This window comes from Condylostylus longicornis, unplaced genomic scaffold (assembly GCF_029603195.1).
Source record: "Condylostylus longicornis isolate FDR11 unplaced genomic scaffold, ASM2960319v2 ptg000013l, whole genome shotgun sequence".
In the NCBI taxonomy this organism is placed as follows: domain Eukaryota; kingdom Metazoa; phylum Arthropoda; class Insecta; order Diptera; family Dolichopodidae; genus Condylostylus; species Condylostylus longicornis.
In genome coordinates this window covers 17,464,551-17,484,346 of record NW_026577982.1, presented here as the reverse complement: position 1 = coordinate 17,484,346, position 19,796 = coordinate 17,464,551, and the positions used below count along the sequence as shown (strand labels likewise).

Here is a 19,796-nt window from a genome sequence, read left to right as displayed (position 1 = left end):
ATGTCAAGAATTTTTCAAACAAATTTATTGTAATCACATGATATAAACAAGTTTTACAAGAAGAAAAACATACTTTAGATTCTAAACAGATTTTCTCTTCGTCTTTTTTTCTTTTAAATTTCCGCTTCCTTGTTCAGTAAGCTTACACAAGTTATACATAAACATACTATTGTATTAAATCAAATACAAGGTTCAATATGACATAAGGATTAAAAATATTTTTATGGATGCTTAACAATAATGCATGTTGCGTTATATAACTTAACTTTACATACCATGTTATGTAATATACCGGCGGCAAATGATCAAAAGTTTTCATTTTAAATATACATAATTTAATTTCACATTATGAAGAATATGAGAAAAACCTATTGATTTTATAAAAGCGAAGTCTTTTATACCGATAATCTTTTAATTTGATTTTTGAAATCTTTGTGGAAAATGCTTATTAAATGTGAGTATAAAAACATGAAAAGAATTCGGATTAAATGAATATATGTATGTATGTATCTGAAATATATTTTGTAAAAAATCATCAATGAAAGAAATACACTCATTATTTAAATTCTGTGTATGTAAATGGACAAAAATTTTGTTCAAATTTTTATATACAAGATCATCTTATGAGAATTAATACCTCAAATATTCTATAACTATCACCTGATCAACACTTTTTGTTAAAAGAGAGGGGATTAAAAATAAATTTCTTTCAATGAAGTTTTACATACAAGGAACTCCTCAGGAAAAAAATCTTTTAGATTTATCTATTTCATTTGAGAAAATAAAATTGCTACAACAAAATTTTGTTTGCTATTGCCACTTTATTTGTTAGTAAAACTATAATTTTAATAAAATGAATATTAAATGAAAAAATTAGCTTTTAATTAAATCGACTGTATAAAACTTCGTTGAGTCCCAGATTTATACTGTAATGAAAAATTGTAAATGTATTAAAAAGAGGTGATAGAATGCATTTTAAAAAGGTTTACTTACTTTATTCCAAAAAAATTATTTTTACGGTACAAAATAATAGCAACGATATAATTTACCGTTTCCTTTCAAGAATATCAGTTATAATTTAAATGAAAAATTTTAAACTAAAAAGAATTTTTCCTCAAAAATTTTTGAAAATCTTTTGATTTCAATTTCTTGCATGCGAATTCCATACAAATTTTTCATTAAAATTTTTCATATGTAAAACTTAAATTTATTTCTTTGAAGCTCACGAAATCCTGCTTTAGAGAATTGTTAATATTTTTTTCGAATTGATTTAATTGATGTAAATTTTAAGAATAAAAAAAAATTCTATGAAAATTATTTAAAAAACAGTAGCAATATTAATTTTCGACATTAAAATAAATAACAATAATTTATAACATTTTTTATTACTTGTTATTCCCCTAGACTCCTATACAGAAAACACAAGACAACTAAATATGAAAAAAAATAAGATCCTAATAAAATATTAAACGAATAAATACAACGGTTTAAATATGTTTTCGCTGGATAAACGATTTTTATTATAAAAAAAAATTAAAGATTTAAAAAAAATAAAAAAATAAAATTAAATATGTTTTTCTTCACATATAAAAAACCTGTACTTTTTAGCATCTCATATTCTTTGTTCTTTAAATTTCCAATTTTTCTTTAAAATATTTTCGTATATATATCTGCATACACCTTGTTTAGAACTTACATAGAGGCATTGTAAAACACATAGTATTTTTTTTAACAAACGTACAATTTTGGTATCATCATAAATGTCTATAAATATGAAATAAGTAATAAAAGAATGAAACAATCTTCTTTATTAATGGCAACGAAAATATCAATAACACCACAAAAACTTTAAAATATTTGAATGCTCCGTAGGTACCAGATACTCACCAGCTTACTATGGTTTTTTTATTGTTTGAGTATTGATTATTGCATATTGCAGCATAACACAGCATCGTGCGTAATTTACTGACAATATAATATACCTGCGTAGCATAAATGTATGTTTAAAAACATAAAAATATGAAAGAAAAATACCTTTACATACTTTATGATCGTTAGCTATAGAATAAATTACAATAAAGGTGGCCGATCAATAGTACTTCTGTGCATAAGAATTCGTTTTTTTTAGCATGGTACTAGTTTTGTTGGGAGCTCTTCTCTATTTGAATATCAAATTAAAAAAAAAGGCAAACTAACCCATGAAATATTCAGTATAGACCATTAGTGTAATAAAAATGTCTTAAATTTGATCATATTATGCTACCGTTTAATAGTTTAATGAAGCTGTGCTTGTTTGTGGTCGTTTTTGTTCTCCTTTCTTTTACAATCAATATTTTACATTCCGCCCTTTAATTCATTTATTATAAATTATGTACATAGTTACAAAGATTTTTCTTTGAATTGTTATCCAAAGCCAAATATATTGTAAATGAAATATTTTATTGCTATTAAGTTTTTTCTCGTCAAATTTTCCATACTTTAATTTTAATAGTTTTTGGAGCAAGATGAAAGTTACAACGCGAAAAGAATAAATATTTATGGATATATGACTTAATAGTTTCAGGGATGTTGAGCTTATACGCCTATATTTTGATTTTATATTTCTATATAGAATCCCATTATTTTAAAAAAGAGTGAAAGGTTTTTTGTGATTTATATAAAACAGAAAATGATTTTTCGAAACCAAGTTTCGAAATCGCTATTTCCTGTCTGTTTAAATAGTAATTATTTAAAAACATATTTCAAGAGGTGTAAATGTGTAAATTTGATTTTAAATATCAACAAAGGGTTCTAGGTTTCTTATAACACGTACAAAATAATATGTGAAGAGTGAACAGGAATTTAACGATCTAGTATTTATAAGTTGTATTATTTAATTTAATTTCAGCTTTATTGTTCCAAAAATATTCCAATATTCTTTTAATTCATTTAATTTTAGCCTTTCATTTATAAAATTATAAGTATAAGAACAATCATTTTTGCACTAATTATACGAATTGTTAGTTATTTACTTAATATGTAAGGAAAGTTCGTATTATTTTTCAAAAGCAAAAGTATTATACTCATAAGAGTAATCTCATAGCAAAAACAAAAGAAAGGAAAATCAAATTTATTGAAAATTTTCTTGTAGAGCAAAGAAATTGTTCACCCTATTCGTATTATTTTTTTTTTGCAACTCTTAATGGTTTAACCGAACTGTGTACCCGGATCTAAATGAGCAAAACATATCATCAAATCCCAAATGAAGAATGGAAGATATTTTTGGATCATATCAGCTGCATATCTACAAGCTCCGTAACACACCTTTCCGTCAAGGGTTTTTGTAATTTCACTAAAATATTCTGTTTCCGTTCTTATTATAAAATTGCTATTTTATTCTGTTTATTTATTTGCTTTTTTCATTCTCTCAAAAAGAGTTATGTCCAAGTTATCCAATATTGTTATCTACTTTACTAACGTTAATACGCTCATATGCAGGTTATAATATTAATATTAATTTATACATTAATATGAAGCATGTTAAATCAAATTAAATAATTTATTTCAAAAAACTTTAATTTATAAAAAAATAAATACTTATGTTAATGCGAAAAAAGTCATTACAAAGTAAGATTTCAAAATAAAAATGCAATAAATTTCTTTTCTTTATTTAAGAGCGTTTTTAGTAATATTTCAAGCGCTTATGTACCTATAATACAAAATTGTGCATTTTTTTTGTTTAATGGTATATAAGTACATCATTATTTTTCTTAATGATGGCGTGCTTCTACTTATGATTTTTCTCACTATTATTTTCCTGTTCTACGGGAAGAAGCAAAAAAAAGCAGATGATATTTAAACTTCAATCGGTGATTGGTTTAATTTTTCAATTTGAGCTGTTTTGCTTAAAATATCTTACCCAGATGTTGGTTTGGGAAATTTCTTCTTTAAAAAACTTCCAGTAGAGAAAAATTTTATCAATCTATTTTTTACAGCCTATTATGAAAGTTTCTGATAAAGAAAAATAATTTCTTCATACAGAAATGCAGAACAAATGAAATTCATGCTGTGGACAACTAGAATACATCTCAAGTACCGAATGCAATTCCTCGAACTGGAACGAAATTATCACCCCTAATATAGAGCTGTAATATTAATTTTAACTAACCTAATTAGCTGTCACATTTTGTCAACGCTTCTTATAATTTTGTGATTTATCCTAAAAGTATGCAATATTCATTACATGTTTTGGCATAATAATAAAAATAATGTAAATAGAAAATTGTTGTTTTCTAGAAAGGAACGACCGAAAGATGTTCTATTTAACATTACATTTACTTTGACTTGTTTAGGGGTAATGCCAAAGGGATCATTCTATTACTACAAATTTACTAAAAATATATTTGAGTATTTAGCGTTAAAAACATCAAAACTTTTTTTCAATCAAAAATATAATTTGTAAAAAATAATGTTGTCCAACTTCTTTGAATTTTTAAAATTTGAGTTAATGCAACACTAAAAGCTTGGAAATCTTAATTAGCTTCAATATGTTTAAAATTAAAATTTCAAATCGATTTCAATTTACTTTGTGTTTTTTGTTTTTTAAAATAAAATATTAAAAATTTTTATTATTAAAATTATATAAAAGCGTCTCGAAAAGAAAACCAACCGAATGGTGTCGTTTATCGAATTTGAAATCGCAAAATAGTCTGTTGTTAACACTTTAAAAAGAAAATAATTATGTTATAAGCATTTAATATGTACACACATACATATAAATATAATTTAATATCAACATTATTAGCATTTAACAACTAAGAGTCAATAGATCGTGTTAACTAAAGCTATCTTAAACAGATGCAGTTTGATAAAATTAAAATATGTGTATAGAAAGTGTTATCTGAAAGAAAAATAGCCCCCCTGCTTTAAAACTAACTTCAAAAATAAATTCAATTCAATAAAAATTTAGAAATTGATAAATATATCAAATAAAATTTTGTTAGAACCCAAAAAAAAAACCAGGAAAACAAAATAGAGTCACAAAAATAAAAATTAATAATTTCTAAGGTATCATTTAAACCGCTATATATGGTAATTTCCAAACAAATCAACCTTTAAGAAAAGGTTGATATTTTTCATTTCTAAATGCTTAGGTTAAAAAAAACGATATAGTGAATGTATACGAGTAAAAGATACGCGTTTAGAATTGGTTCCATTTACAATAAGAGAAGAAATATTATAAGAAATATTTCTTAATTTCCATTTCAATTGGACCTCATCTATTATATTGCATACACATAATATCTGTAGAGAAGCGACTCGGAAATACGTTTTTTTGTGTAAGAAACTATAAAAGATCACAGAATAAAATTAAATATTAAAAAATAAATGTAAGTATAATAAATATCTTTGGACCGTAAATGGTATCAGAATATAAACGTTGGCTAATAAAATTCCTTAAATACAAATACCGTTCATTCTATCTTGTACTCATATAAATTTATTTATATATATGTAGTCAAAAATAAAGATACCGACGGCTGTGTCGGTCAATCGTTGGTGATTCAATCCGGATGAACACCAAAGAATTTTATTTGGTTTGTTTTTTTTTTAGACGTTCAGTTTTAGTTCTTTTGTTCAATTTTATAACCTTTGATCAATGAGAATTGACCTTTATTTCTCGGTTTTTTCTTTTAATAGAAAAAGAAATAAAATATGTGTGTTTTCAACTATTTATCTAAATAAAAATTCACAATAATAAAAAATAGGGATGTCAATTTTTTTAAGTTTAATGAAATCAAACAAAAAGTCTGTAAAAACAAAAATTTCTACAAGAGTTAAAAATTTGCAATCTGTTCTTTTGGCAATTAATACAATTGCCAAAATTCTAAGATAGATTATCTAAAAAAAATATAACAAGATAAGTAGTTTCATAGGTTTCCTCTTACACATAAGCATTTTTACGCATTGCTGGTTTCCAAAAATTTTTGTACGTATATGTACGTATTTCTTCTAGCAGTCTTCAATTCGTTCCAATTTTTTAAGATTTTTCTGTTTATTATGTTAACTTGCTGTCTTCATAAAATTTGAAAATTAGTGGAATTTTGAAATTTCAATTTATTGTTATAACTAAGGAATTTTTATTCTTCAAGGTCCCTAAAAAATTTTTTCTTTATTTTTGATTCCAATTTTCTGAAAATGAATTATTAGATCAACCTGAGCTGCATACGGCCATGTAATAAAAATAGTTGTGGTGAATGTAGTTGGATGCTTTGTTTTGTTACCAAAATAAAATAAATGACATCAGAGAAAAAAAAGGAAAAGAAAACAATTATGACGGTTGATGGTAATGACGGTAATAATGATAACTGATGACAAAGAATATATAGAAGAAGAAGGGTAAGAAATTAATTCAAAAAAGTAAGAATTCACTCCTTAAAAAAAGTAGAACAAAATAAAACAAATTAGAAAATTTAAAATTCGAAAAATCTGAATGAAAATTTTTTTATTTCCTTGTTGGTATCCACTGAAACTTGTATAAAGGTGTCAGAATGTATATAAACATTTTTATAATTTCTCAGATAAAAAAAAAAATTAAAAGCCCCAATTTTTTTCCTTTGCGCATCGAGAAGAAAAAGTTTTGAAATGCAGAAAAATCTTTACTAATTGTAACTAATTTTCAGACAATGGTATGCAAGATCAAATCGGTTGAATGTAGGTATTAAAACACGCATAATTTGCAAATCTGTTTTTTACCTTTAATAGCGACTAAATCAAATTTGAACACTAAAGTATCGATTTGTAAAAAGCTTTTTTTAATTTTTGACTTTATGATTTTTGTTTTAGTAAATTTTATTTATTTTTTTTTTTAAATAAAATACAAAACTTTATTAAAAATTACAGCGAAGTGAAGAAGAACGTAAAATTGTGATATGGTAACACGATTTCAATTTGAAAAACCTTGTCTCTTTCTTTTTTCTAGTTTTGTTTTGGAGAACCAATTCGGTGACATTTTAATAATTTAAATTAAATTTTTTTTTAAGATTTTATTTTAAATAAATTGGTATTGATAAATATTGTTTATTGAATGAGATGACTTAATGGTGACTATAGATAAGATTCTGACATAATTATTAAATAATTGCTTTATCAAAATTAATTTATCGTTTTAATTTATTAAGATTTATCTTGCGATACTTTCGAATTCGTAATGTTGTAAAGTAAGAATCTGGCTAAAAATTTAAAATTTTTCGAATAACAATTTTAGTAATTTTGATTTAATTTAATTAATATACTTAAGTGCCAGTTAATAAAAGTACCAGTGGAACTATAATAAAAGTAAACTTAATTAGCTTTTGAGCAGAAAACAAAATTTAAAAGTTATAATAACGTTTTGCACTCTGATATAAACAAATTATTATAATAAGCAACTAAGAATAAAGTTGGGTCAAACCAATGGTTTGTATTGTAGCACTTTTTCCTTCAACAAGTGAAAATTCTGCTTTTAAATACAGTCTATGTATACCTATCACACTATTAAAATTATTTTCAATCATATACGAAACTATTTCTAGGATTGCATATATTTAGGATGAACAATTTATGCAGTTTTTGAAATAAAGCAAAAATTAATATAAAGTGGGGTTAGCTTTTTGCGTTTATAGAAATTTGAAAAAGCTTGCTGTTTCGGAAATATAAGGTGTCAAAAATTCAAATTTTACAAATTTCAAGAGGCGATAACTTGAGAGGGTGTGGAGATGGAAAAAAATTTTCTTCAAACGAAATGAACTAATTATTAATGTCTAAAAGCTCCTAAAATTTCAAGCTTCTACAGGCTGGGGTCTAGAAGAAAAACGACATCGAAAATTTGGAAAAAAAGGACTTTAGATAACGGTAAAAATGAATGGCCATTTTGCTTTTCTAAAGTTTAACTATAGTATATCGCGCTAGGGGAAGCAAACCACATTCCTTTCTGCGTTTGCAAAATTTCAAAAATGCTTATAGTTTCATTGCAACAAATAGATGAAAAAGGTCATTTTTAGGTTTTTGGGGGGTATAACTTTTAGAGGGGGGGAGATAGGTAAAAATTTTCAAAAAAAAAATTCTTACTCCTGAATGGCAAAGAGTTCCACAGAAAAATTTTTAAAACTTCTTCCAAATACCCCACACTACTTTATAGTATTCATTAGAAAGGACCACATCCACTTAGTCTAAATTATTCTCATTGCATTGGACCACTAATGTTATGCAAATTTCGTATAATAGTTTTTCATTTTACATTTGCTCTATTATTTACAATTTCCGTAAATCTTTTTTTTTAATAGATTCAAGTTTCTATAATGCATTAGAACAGAAATTTAAAATTTTTGTTTCGAAAATTTAATTAAAGATTGCAATTGCACATCCATTTATGTAAGCAAAAAACTTAAGAAATAAAAATTTTACCAATTCAGTGTTCTTGTTTTAAATTTCAAATATTACCTTCAAACAGGCTACAAAAATATTTCATTGTTGATAAAATTATAGTTACTCAATTGATTACTTATCATTAGATCAATGAAAAAACCTTTCGTAAATTTAATTAGCTATCGCAAATTTATTCTTTTCACACAAATTACCTTTATCTGTTAATAGTTATTGCAAAATTCAATTACTTTTTAATTTTATAACAAATTTTATATTTTTACTTAATTTAAAGAGCTATCGCAAGCATTTGAAAAAAAAACTGCAGATATAATCGTTTTTATGTTTTCTGACAAAGTTTCTCAAATTGAGTATTTTTCAAAAACTAACCACAATAAAGAAAAAACACATCTCTAGTATCAGTCAGGAATCCCATTTATTTTAACCACAAAAACAGAAATACTTAATAATAATACTAAAAATAAAAAAAAACAAAAAAAAAACAAAATAAAAAAACAAAAAACGAGAAATCAATTTGCTAAATTAGCATAAAAAACAAATTTTAGATAAAAACAAGACAACGACGACGACTACAACGACGGTAAAACACTGGACTAAAAAAGAAACATAAAACAAAAAATAAACAAAACGTTGAAATTCGCGTCACGCCGTATGGTCATCCAAAGTGGCTTATAACACGTCAATAATCGAGTATAAAAATTTGTAAATTTTTTTTTATTATTAAAAATTTCGATAAAAACTTATTTTGGTTTTTTTTTCTTTTGTATAATTTTTACTTTTTATGTTACAAAAATTCAGCAGGAGCACTACAGTTTCTGTTATAATCATCATATATTCCATCGCAAAAAGATTTCCTTATACTTGATGCTAATGATGAATATGAGTAAAATTTCTTGGAAGGTGGTTTAACATTGTGTTAATGTCTGTTTAATTTTGTGTTATATGGTGGCGGTCATGTTTTTAATGGTTTGGTTTTTTTTATTGTATACAAAATTTGGATCTCGCCATCAAATAAATATATGACACTTCTTATACTTAAAATTTAAAAATAATTTCTTAATATTTGTTTGTATGCTGTTGTATGTTATGATAAATCTTTTGTTAGGTAAATTTTCATCAAAAACAGTGGGTTTAGATGTTAAACTCTGATACTAATAACAAATACATAATGTGTAAGCACATTTTGGTTTAATCTTAATTTCCAATTAATTTTAGGAACGTTTTGTGAGACAAGTAGCAGAAATAAGTGGGAAAAATATTTTATACATAAGCTTTAAGCACAACAGTAATGTGCTTGTTTTTGCAAAAATCGAATCGCTATTTAAGGGGTACAAAATAAAGTTCATCCAAATCATTGTCCGCCAAACTAATAAAATTTTCAATTCAGCGCTATCAAAATGTTTGGAAATTTCTTATCATGAATACAGATGCAACATCGAAAAAAAATCCTCAAAACAACGTCATCTACCCAAAAATTATTTCAATTTATGAAAGTTTAAATTACCGTGCTGAACGACATTATACTACACAACCGTTACGCTAGCCAAACTAACAATATTGTGCATATTCTCAAATTTAAATATTTTAATTTAAAAAAATTTTCAACAATTATTATTGAAATATCAAAGGGTTAAAGTGAATAGAAAAAATTTGTCTAACACTGGAACTTTCAAATTTATTAATAAACTAAGTAAAAAAACAACAAAAGAAGAAGATAATTCGTTACTCTCATGATAAAATTCATTTTTTCACATAATTATAATTGGGAATGAATAAAAATTTTTAACTTTAATAAATTAATATTCATAAAATTTTTTCACAATATTACGTATCACCTCTTTCACTGTACTCTCGTATACGCTTACACATATATTATAAATTATTTGTAGGTTTGTATAAATATTACAAATCTTGTGTTGAATACAATATAACAATTTGTCTAAATCATTAATTGTAACAATATGTTTTGTACTGTGCTTACAAATTAATTAAAAAGAACAACAGAGAAAACCAAATTTTGTCTGGAACCGATTATTAATGAATTTTATTGTTATTATAAAAAAGTTTAACAACTCATATTATTTTAGTAATTGCTAATTAGCAATAAAATAACCCAAATTTAGAATTTATGTTATCGTTTGTAGTCATGTAGAATTTATGTTATTGTTTGAATTTATGTCATTGTAGTAAAAAATTTTCTCATTAAATTTCAGTGAACTCACCGGGTACTTTAAAAAGGGTTATTGCATGTAATAATTAAGTAGTTGTAAATTGTATATTAATTATTATATACCAGCAATCATAATTAAAAAATATCTAGTTAGCTCTAAAAATAATATGAAAATAAATGAAATTAAAAAAAAATTATGAAGTGCCTTTAGTTTTTTTAACATTGAATGTCATAAAAAAATCATTATTAAAAAACTTGATGAAACAATTCTAAAATAAAATAATAATCTACTACTTATGCGATGTAATGATTGTAAATATCATGCTTAGTGGCAAACCAAGTCATTCACAAACAACAGAACAGTATAATTTCTTAGAAGTGTATGACAGATTTTAAATGTTATACATATTTGTTGTAAAATTTTAAATTGACTCATTAGTTGTACCTACATGAAATAATTTCGCTTAAAGAAAAGACAGGAAACAATTCAGAGGTATATGATCTAGAAACATATACAATATGGTGAATATTCTGTTGTACCTACCTTAAACTGGAAAGAAAATTAACAATGGACTTCGTTAAAGATCAATAAAAGTTAATAGGTATGTATGTATAGCTTTACAAATATAAATGAAGACTCATGTTAAAATTATTTTAGATATACATTTGCGGCTGACAAATCAAGGATGAAATACAGATACAGAGACACATACAGGGGTGCTAACAAATAAAGGCAAGTTTCAAAAAATTTATAATTAAATACCCCAAGCCAAAATAAGGCAGTGATAGAGTTAATTGAACTTTAGCACGAATTAAAATATAAATGTAAAGTTAATTGTACTTATTTTTGAAAATTTAACAATTTTTTTTTATGTCAAAACCTCTAGCCAAGATTTTTAAGGCTCATTGTAAGGGTTAATGTGATTTGGCGGAGCTTCAAAAAAGCATTAACGTGAAAATTAATTTTTATTTTGGGCACTCGTTAGTGGCCAGTTAAAAATCTGTTGGACAATATTACCGAATCCAAATTAGGATATTTTTCTTGAAATTTCTTGAAATCTGTTCGTACGTGAGTTTTAATCCACTTTTTATATTATTTTTGTGCTTCGAATTATTTTCTTTTATAATCAAAATTCAGAAGAGTAATTTGACTTCATAATGTTACTCTTTTTATCTATTTTTACCTATTTTTATCTATTTATTTCAAATTCATTTATATAATAAATTATTGTAATAAATATCTGATTAAGAACCTCGCTATATACTGCATACAAACTATAAAAAGCCTTTTTCTATCATACATTCCTATACGATGAAATCTTAAGTACACAAACTTGCACAAAATTTAGCAAATATTTAGAACAAGTCGTTAATGTTGCAATCCAATGTTGTACTTCTTTGTTCTGGAGTACAAATACTATTTCGTATGTAGGTATAGAATGTATGCGTATCAGTTTTTAGTCACTGGTTTTTATCAGTTAAATATCGTGTCTTATTTCCTCATTCTTTCTATTAGAGAACTTATCTAAGTAACTTAATTAAAATGCGTATTTATAGCGTATTTATAGTATTATGACTTGAAATATAATTATTAAAGAGCATTAGTATTATGTTAACAAATAGAAAATGAGTTTGATAAATCAAGCATTTAGTTTAAATTGCACTAATTTTACTTTGCGCTGTATATTATTATAGTAATATACATTACATTTACTGTTAAATTAAAAAGTCACTGAATACATATATTTAGTAATGAATACATACATTTAGTTTCACAATAAAAGTTTTTTGCTTTTTTCTTCTTGTTTCCGCAATAGAATTTGTATTTACAAAAAGAGAAACAGCACTTCCATGATTTTTAAAATTTTAATATTAAGTCTTCTAAATAGCATAATTGTATTAATTTGCTCAGGAAATATTCAAAATGACTGTAACTGAATAAAATTATTTGTCAACTATAATATTAAATTAACAAGTTTTTTAATTATTATTCGCGTCTTACTGCTAAACTTTCGGTCATTCCAAAATTTTTCAGCTAGTGATATATGATGACACTTACTCCCATTGCATTCCGTAATTATCAGAACTGTTGATTTCTGAAGAAGAAATCAACGGTGGCTATTCTGGTGTAGGCCACCTCTATCCTTTTAAACGGGTGTGATTTACGCTGATTTTAGCAAAGCTTTCGACATTTTCAATAATTTTGAAAGTTAACTCATACCTTTATGGTAGAGTCTTTATTTGGGGCTCCTCAGCGCACTCATTTATCAGGGGTTTCTCATGGCAGTCATTTAAGTCCATTGCTCTTGTACCGCCGTTTTGATTTCAGTAGATTATAAATATTTTTAAGAGGATCTGTTTTGTGAATGATACAGCTTCTCTATAGGGTAATCTTGATAACTTTTACAGATCGTGCACTGGCAGCAACTTGCAAATCAAGATCAGTAAGTGTGCGCTAGTGTATTATTCCTGACAAAGACAGCCAATAATTTCAGATTACACCTTAAAAGGTGAAATTCTTAGTAGGGTTGATTAACTTAGACACCTGGGGGTTTGCTTTGATAACAAGTTATCATTTGTCAACCCCTACAACTATGTGACTGGCAAGGTAAGCTTTAATTTAGTAAAAGCTATGATGTAGTTTAGTAAAAGCTGGTCAAAGGAGTTTAATGACTCCTAAATTTTGAAGTCTGTATGTATTCGTCTCTGGTCCCATTTAGAATAAGCCTCAAAGGTTTGGTCGCCCTTTTACAGTATTCATATTTTCAGCATTGAATCAATTTAAAAAATTTTTTAAAGATTTGCGCTTCGTCATCTTATGAGAATAGGCTGAATAAAACTCTTATGTCCTTATGAGATATTGGTTGGCTTATCCACTTTAAGCAAAAAGACGTGGTGTCGTGGACGTGATATTCATTTTTCAACTTATGGAATTTGATTTGATTTCTCCCGAAGGCAGTCGTCTATTCTAATGTTAGCTCTTGTCTCCAGATCTTTTTGTAGTTCTGGTTTATAGAATTGTGAGAAACATAAATCCGTTGGTAGAATTATGAATCTGTTATGAATTTTAGTTAGCACTTACAAAGGACAAGTCAGAAAAGTTATCTTTGCTTATAGTTTATTTATTAATTTCTAAGTGATATCAATTTAATTAATTATACATGCATTGTAATTTTAGAATATCTGTAACCTTCTATTTGGTTTAATATAATTTTTAGTTTAAAGTAAGTCAAAATTTAAAATTGATTTAATATATTGTACTATGCTTGAGCTTAGCATGTGTTAACTTGTTATGTGTAAGAAAGTAAATGTGTCATATATTATACATTAGTTTCACAATCCTGGTCTTATTAATAGCTGCGGTCATATAGCACGAATAATAAGAACTTCTCATGGCCAACCACTACTCTCGGGACTACGTGGAAACCTTTTTATAAAGCTAATAAATATTCACCCACGTTCTGTATTTCATTTTATAATGCAAAAATTGTGAAAGTAAAATTTCCTGTTGGGTAATCTGGTCGCAATAGCATTTGTAATATGAAGTTTCGAATATTAACATTTCAAAATGATTACACGGTCCGCGATAGATAGATTTAAAATAATTCGAAAAGCTATTGTTAAATGATGAATGAATGCAGTAAGATGAATGCCTAGATTTTTAGTAAGATAAATGCCTATAACGGTATAATAATGCTTATAACAAAATGAGAGGTTTGTGGTATTGCATGAAAGATATTTTTCTAAAATATCTCTTACAAAATTGAAAAAAACTTGTTTACAAAATTCACTTTATTCATCCTTCCATGTGCCCGTTTCTGTCTGTTAGAAACCTCTTTACCAACTGCCACAATTTTTTTTAACTAAAACGCAGAACACTTAAGAACCCTAAAAACGCAGAACAGTAGTGACGATAGGTTCAACTAAATATTAACAAAAGTAAAAAACTTTTGTTTTTATAATTATTACTATAAAATATTGATAATATTTTATATTAAAAAAAACAAAAGTAAAATATGAAAAACATTTATTTCAAACGTCGAATTTTACCAGCAAATTAACATTTCTTCCCCCGAAAAATATGCAATATTTTCTTCTGGTATAACAGCGAGAATAATTTGAAGTATTTTGCAGAACTTTGAAATCCAAAGTCAAGAAAAATAGGATTTTATAGTGCTATGTGATATAAATTATTTTTTTCCCAAAGAGAATTTGAACTCGATGTTGAACTTAAAACCCTTTAGTCTATTCGAAGGAAAAAATAAAATAATCCCACAAATATTCGCAAGTTCCGATGAGAACTCAAACTGTTTGCTCAGTACAAAAGTATATATTATATTTGCGCACACATTTACGAATTGTCAAAAAGTAACACAAAAAGTCTCAAACAGGAACTTTTGTTGTTTAAGTGCACACAAATATTAGGAAAAACCTAAAAAAAAATTAAAGAAAAATAGTTCATAAACTTACCAAAAACGATAATTGAAATAAAGGTATAAGATCCTTTCGGTTTGCTTATAATTTTTTGTAGTTGCAGGTACTATACAAGTACACAGCTCTGAAAGTATGCTATATATTGTACACTATTGAAATGAAACTTTCCTTTTTCTATCGAAATTTTAGTTTAAACAAATTTTTAAATAAAATTTGCAATATTTATAATTATGGAAAATCACTAAAACTCTTTGGGTAAGTGTGGATGTAATTAATTCAACTGTTAAGTAGTATTATATTTGCACTTAAAAAATTGTAATTTATTTTTTGCAATGACAATAATCATTTACTAATATTTATTTTAAAATTTCACTTCACTGGTTTCATTCTAACTGTTAGAAATATTTTTTATTATTCAATGTTGTATTAATGCTAGAAATAATTTTGATGTAATCCTTTATGCTATGCTTGAGTGTTTTTAGTTAAAATCATGCACTGAAATCAATTTTAGTATATACAAACATAGATACTTTGAATTTAATTATTTTTTTTATTTTTTAAAGACACCAAACATTAAATTAATTGTTAAATTAATAAAAGATAACAAAATAGGACGAATTTAAATCGATGTTGTTGTTTATTATCAACAGCTTCTTTATAGTAATTTAAGGTTTATGCCCTTTTATTTATCAAATTTTTTATTATTATTATTACTTTTCCGGCAGAAATTTGTAGACCCAAGTTTTCATATTATAAGAATTATATTTAAATAAAAATTTAGAAATACGATCATAAAATCAAATAATATTTATTATTTACTAATTTTTTAATAGCTAGCCTTTTTATGTGTGATAAAATAATATGAAAGATTAAAATCTCAACTTCTGCAGTTATATTTGCTATGACTTTTATAATGTGCACTTTCATTACAAAATCAATCAATGAGTTGAGAATTCAAAATAAAATATTTTGCAGTTATATGCTATTAAAATTTTAGAATACTAAAGGATGCAAAACAGGGTTCTCGTAAATATTTAAAGAAATTAATATTCTTTTCTATTTTCTTACAAGCTTCACATTAATTTTTCAAATTACAATATATTATTCGCATCCTGATTTTATGTTTCCTTTAATTTATTTTAAACTTTATAGATATTGTTTTTTTTTTATAATCTCTCTGTGACTCAGAATTCAAAAACAATTTTTTATTTGTATATGCGACAGATAAATTTTTTCTGAAAGATTTATTTTATTTATAAATTTTACTTTTTTACAGAATATCCATACATTAATACAGCAATACACAAAAACAAAACAAATTCAATTCCAATTTTTACTCTTAATAAAAAAAAAATAACATCGGCGTCAATTACATACAACGTGATCTTAGAATATTCGTACCGAATGAACGTCACTTTAAAACTGATTGTATAGAATTAACTACGCACCTATCCAATTGAGAAAAACAACACAAAAAAAAGTATATAAAGCAAGGTACGATAAACAACAACAATATTCAAATACATATTCAAAAAATAACAAACATTTCCTAGCTTACCATAAAGAAAATCATATAAAGCCCGTTAGACTTACTAACACTTATTTAAAAAATTATGAAAAAACAAGTTACACAACTACATTAACACTTTAGTTTTTGCTGTTTTATTTTTGTTTTTTGAATAAAAATAAAACAGCACTAAATAACCAACAATTCCGTAGATTTCATCGTACACACACACCTTTTGCATTTGCTTTTATTTTTCACTTTTATGTACACACGAAAAATAATAAACTGTCAAAATAAAACCAGTATACAAACAAATACAGAAATATCCATATACCAATAGTATATAAATCAAAAAATAAAAAGAAAAAACCAGTTTTTTATAGTCTCACTCACAAATTCATAATATTTATTTTGAAAATACATAAAATACATAAGAAAAAGAATTTCAATCGATATTAACATTTTTCTTTTAACACTAAGAAGGCATTCATAAAATTTCAAATTTTCCATGCATGCAAATATATCCGTCTCGCTCATATTATCGATTTTTTGTGAAAACAAATCAACAAACCACTGTTAAATGCACCCACATTACTATCCTACTACCAAAGCCAACAACAACATTCCTTCATCATTAGTCAATTCTTTCATAACTACAAATGCCACTTTCAAAACTTTTTTAAAGAAAAAATTCTTTTTAATTCTTCTGCAAATAAAATAAAAATGAACAAAAAAAATGCTTGTCTCTCTCTAGCATTTCAATATCTATATTTGTAAAACACGAATAAACTAAACAATTTTTTGATTGTATTGTATGTTTGTGTTTGTTTGCTTGATTGACATGCGTTCTAATATGAACGGCATAATATGCTCTACGAACTATGAGTAGGATGGGCTTTTCCTACTGGGTGAATATTTTGTATTTTTTATGTACTCATAAAACAACATTATTTTGATTTCAATGGGGTACCTACATATAAGACGAAAAATTCAACAATTCTTATATACAAACACATATATTTCTTAAATATAAAAATAAATATAGGATGCGTGTTTTTATGTACATTCATATTGCATTTCGAATGCCAGAAGAAGACAAAAAAAAAACAAACCACTCCTCTAAAAAACTGATCGCAATTGTACAACATTTTGTTTTTTTGCTGAAACGAAAAGTGTAAAGATGAAAAGCGTTTTTAAAATTTTCGGAGATTCCAACGAGTAGTATGTGAAAACGAGATGGAAAAAGAATTAAAGAGTAAAGAAAGAAAAATGTGAACGACTTTTATAGTTATTTTTTTCCTTGCCTTTTGTATTCGTTTTTTTGTCTATTTGTTTTTTTTATATGTCGCCTGTTTTTATTAGGGGAATTATTTTATGCGTATATGTATATATCTGGATATGTGATGCAAAAGTAAAATGGTTACATAAAAAAGAAAGAATAAGGAAAACAGAAAAATGTTGTTTAATAAAAAATATTTTTTTGGCCGGGTCCTTTAGTTCTTACCTATATTTATTTAAGTTTGATTAAAGAGCTCCCTTTCTATCATAAAAAAAAAGTTAAATAAGGGAACGGAAAATATGTCAGTATAAGTGTTTGTGCTTATGTATGTAAATGTGTATGGAAATAATGTGTAAAGTTGTGTAAAGGATATTCTAATAATATATTTATGTTTCTATTCCTTTTACATTTCGTGATACATTTCACTACTTGTGTATTCCCTTATTTTTTTAAGTAGAAGGTTGATTTTTTATTTGAAAAAATTTGAGCAGACAACGTGAATTTTTAATTTTTCGTCCATTTCGAAACGAAATAATTTTCTTATTAATTTTTCTATATAAAATTTAATTTGCAGTTTATCGATATTTATGTATACAAATAACCAAATAAAAAACTACGCATGAGCCGATATTTTTGTATGCGTAGTACTCTTATTATCTCTCTTTTAAGGGATAACTTACTTTCATCGATTTTCACCTTACAAAAATATTCTATAATTAATTAGTAAAAAAATTTCGAAACGTCTTCAGTAATGTCGTGTAACGCAGCTTTTTTACAGGCGCAATTTTTTGTTATTTGCCCAAAAATTATGAATCAAATTTTCAACGCTATAAATTAATGAAATTAGTGAATTATTAAAACATATGTACATGTAATTTTAATATAACAATAAGCTGACAGAAACCTTACACTTATTATGAATTTACTCTCCAGGGTGTTCATTCAAACAAAAGCTAGTCTCAGATAATTTTGGCTTTAAAAATATTCTAGCAGCTACTTAACTTCCAAAAATGCTTCCTCATTCAGATCTGGTTATTTTTAGAAATTATTTATTAATGTTAAAAAATATCGTTTCTATAAGCAAAAGCAGTAAAAATTCGCACATGCATGCTGCCTCTATTTTATTTACGATATAATTAGCCAGACAAACAAATATTATCTAATAAAATTTATATATTGTAAACTGTTTGCTCCTGAAAATTTTTTACTAAAAATTTTTAATTTGTTCTAAATATCTTATATACATATACTATTTGCATATTGTATGTTCACATAATTAATAATTAATAATCTTATATATGTAAGAAAATTGATTAACAAACAAACAAAATTGAATAATGAGGCTGCTTTTATCTTAATTTTCATTAGCCCTATATATGTATATACAATTTCTTTTTTCGTAAAATTTTAATTTCTTTTTAATTAAATGAATATATTATAAAATTATAATCTTATTTAATTCAATATTTTTCGCAGACTCGCTATTCCGGTGGCGCATGCTTTAAATCAGTATAATACGCAATCTATTACAGATGAATGTATTGCCGTAATATTGTTATACTGTTACTTTCAAAAATTTGTTGATTAGAATAATAAAACTGTGTTTACGGTTAAATTATAAATCATGATGGAATATAGATGTGTGTGTATGATCTAGCATTACTATAAACCTACTGTTAAAGTCATTTGAATATGAAAGACATGACTACATGAAGAGGAGATTATATGTGAATTAAAAGCGCAAAAAAATATATATATCAAAATAAACACACACATGTATTTACGAAAAAAAAAATAATGTAAACAGTAAAATGTAAACAAAGAATTTTCACATTTTTTATAGAAATTCAAATCTGGATTAATTTTTTTTATTATTGTTTTTATTGTTATATATTTAACTTGTAGTTTTATTTCTAATTGTAAATTATTTCAATTATTGTTAGAATATTAATTGAATCTGATTTAGGATAAAAATAAATTGATATTATTTATATAATAATAGT

The 19,796-nt window shown here is 25.4% G+C and overlaps 1 protein-coding gene across 2 annotated transcripts in view; it reads right to left on the bottom strand.

Annotated features, from left to right (window-relative positions):
* LOC129605368 (homeotic protein ocelliless) overlaps positions 1 to 16,603 on the bottom strand; it is a 64,741-nt gene extending 48,138 nt beyond the window's left edge. For both annotated transcript variants that reach the window (XM_055515079.1, XM_055515080.1), the window contains exon 1: positions 15,044 to 16,603. The gene's annotated coding sequence lies outside the window, so the exon portion shown is untranslated. The remainder of the gene's footprint in view (positions 1 to 15,043) is intronic.
* Positions 16,604 to 19,796: the final 3,193 nt, after the last annotated feature.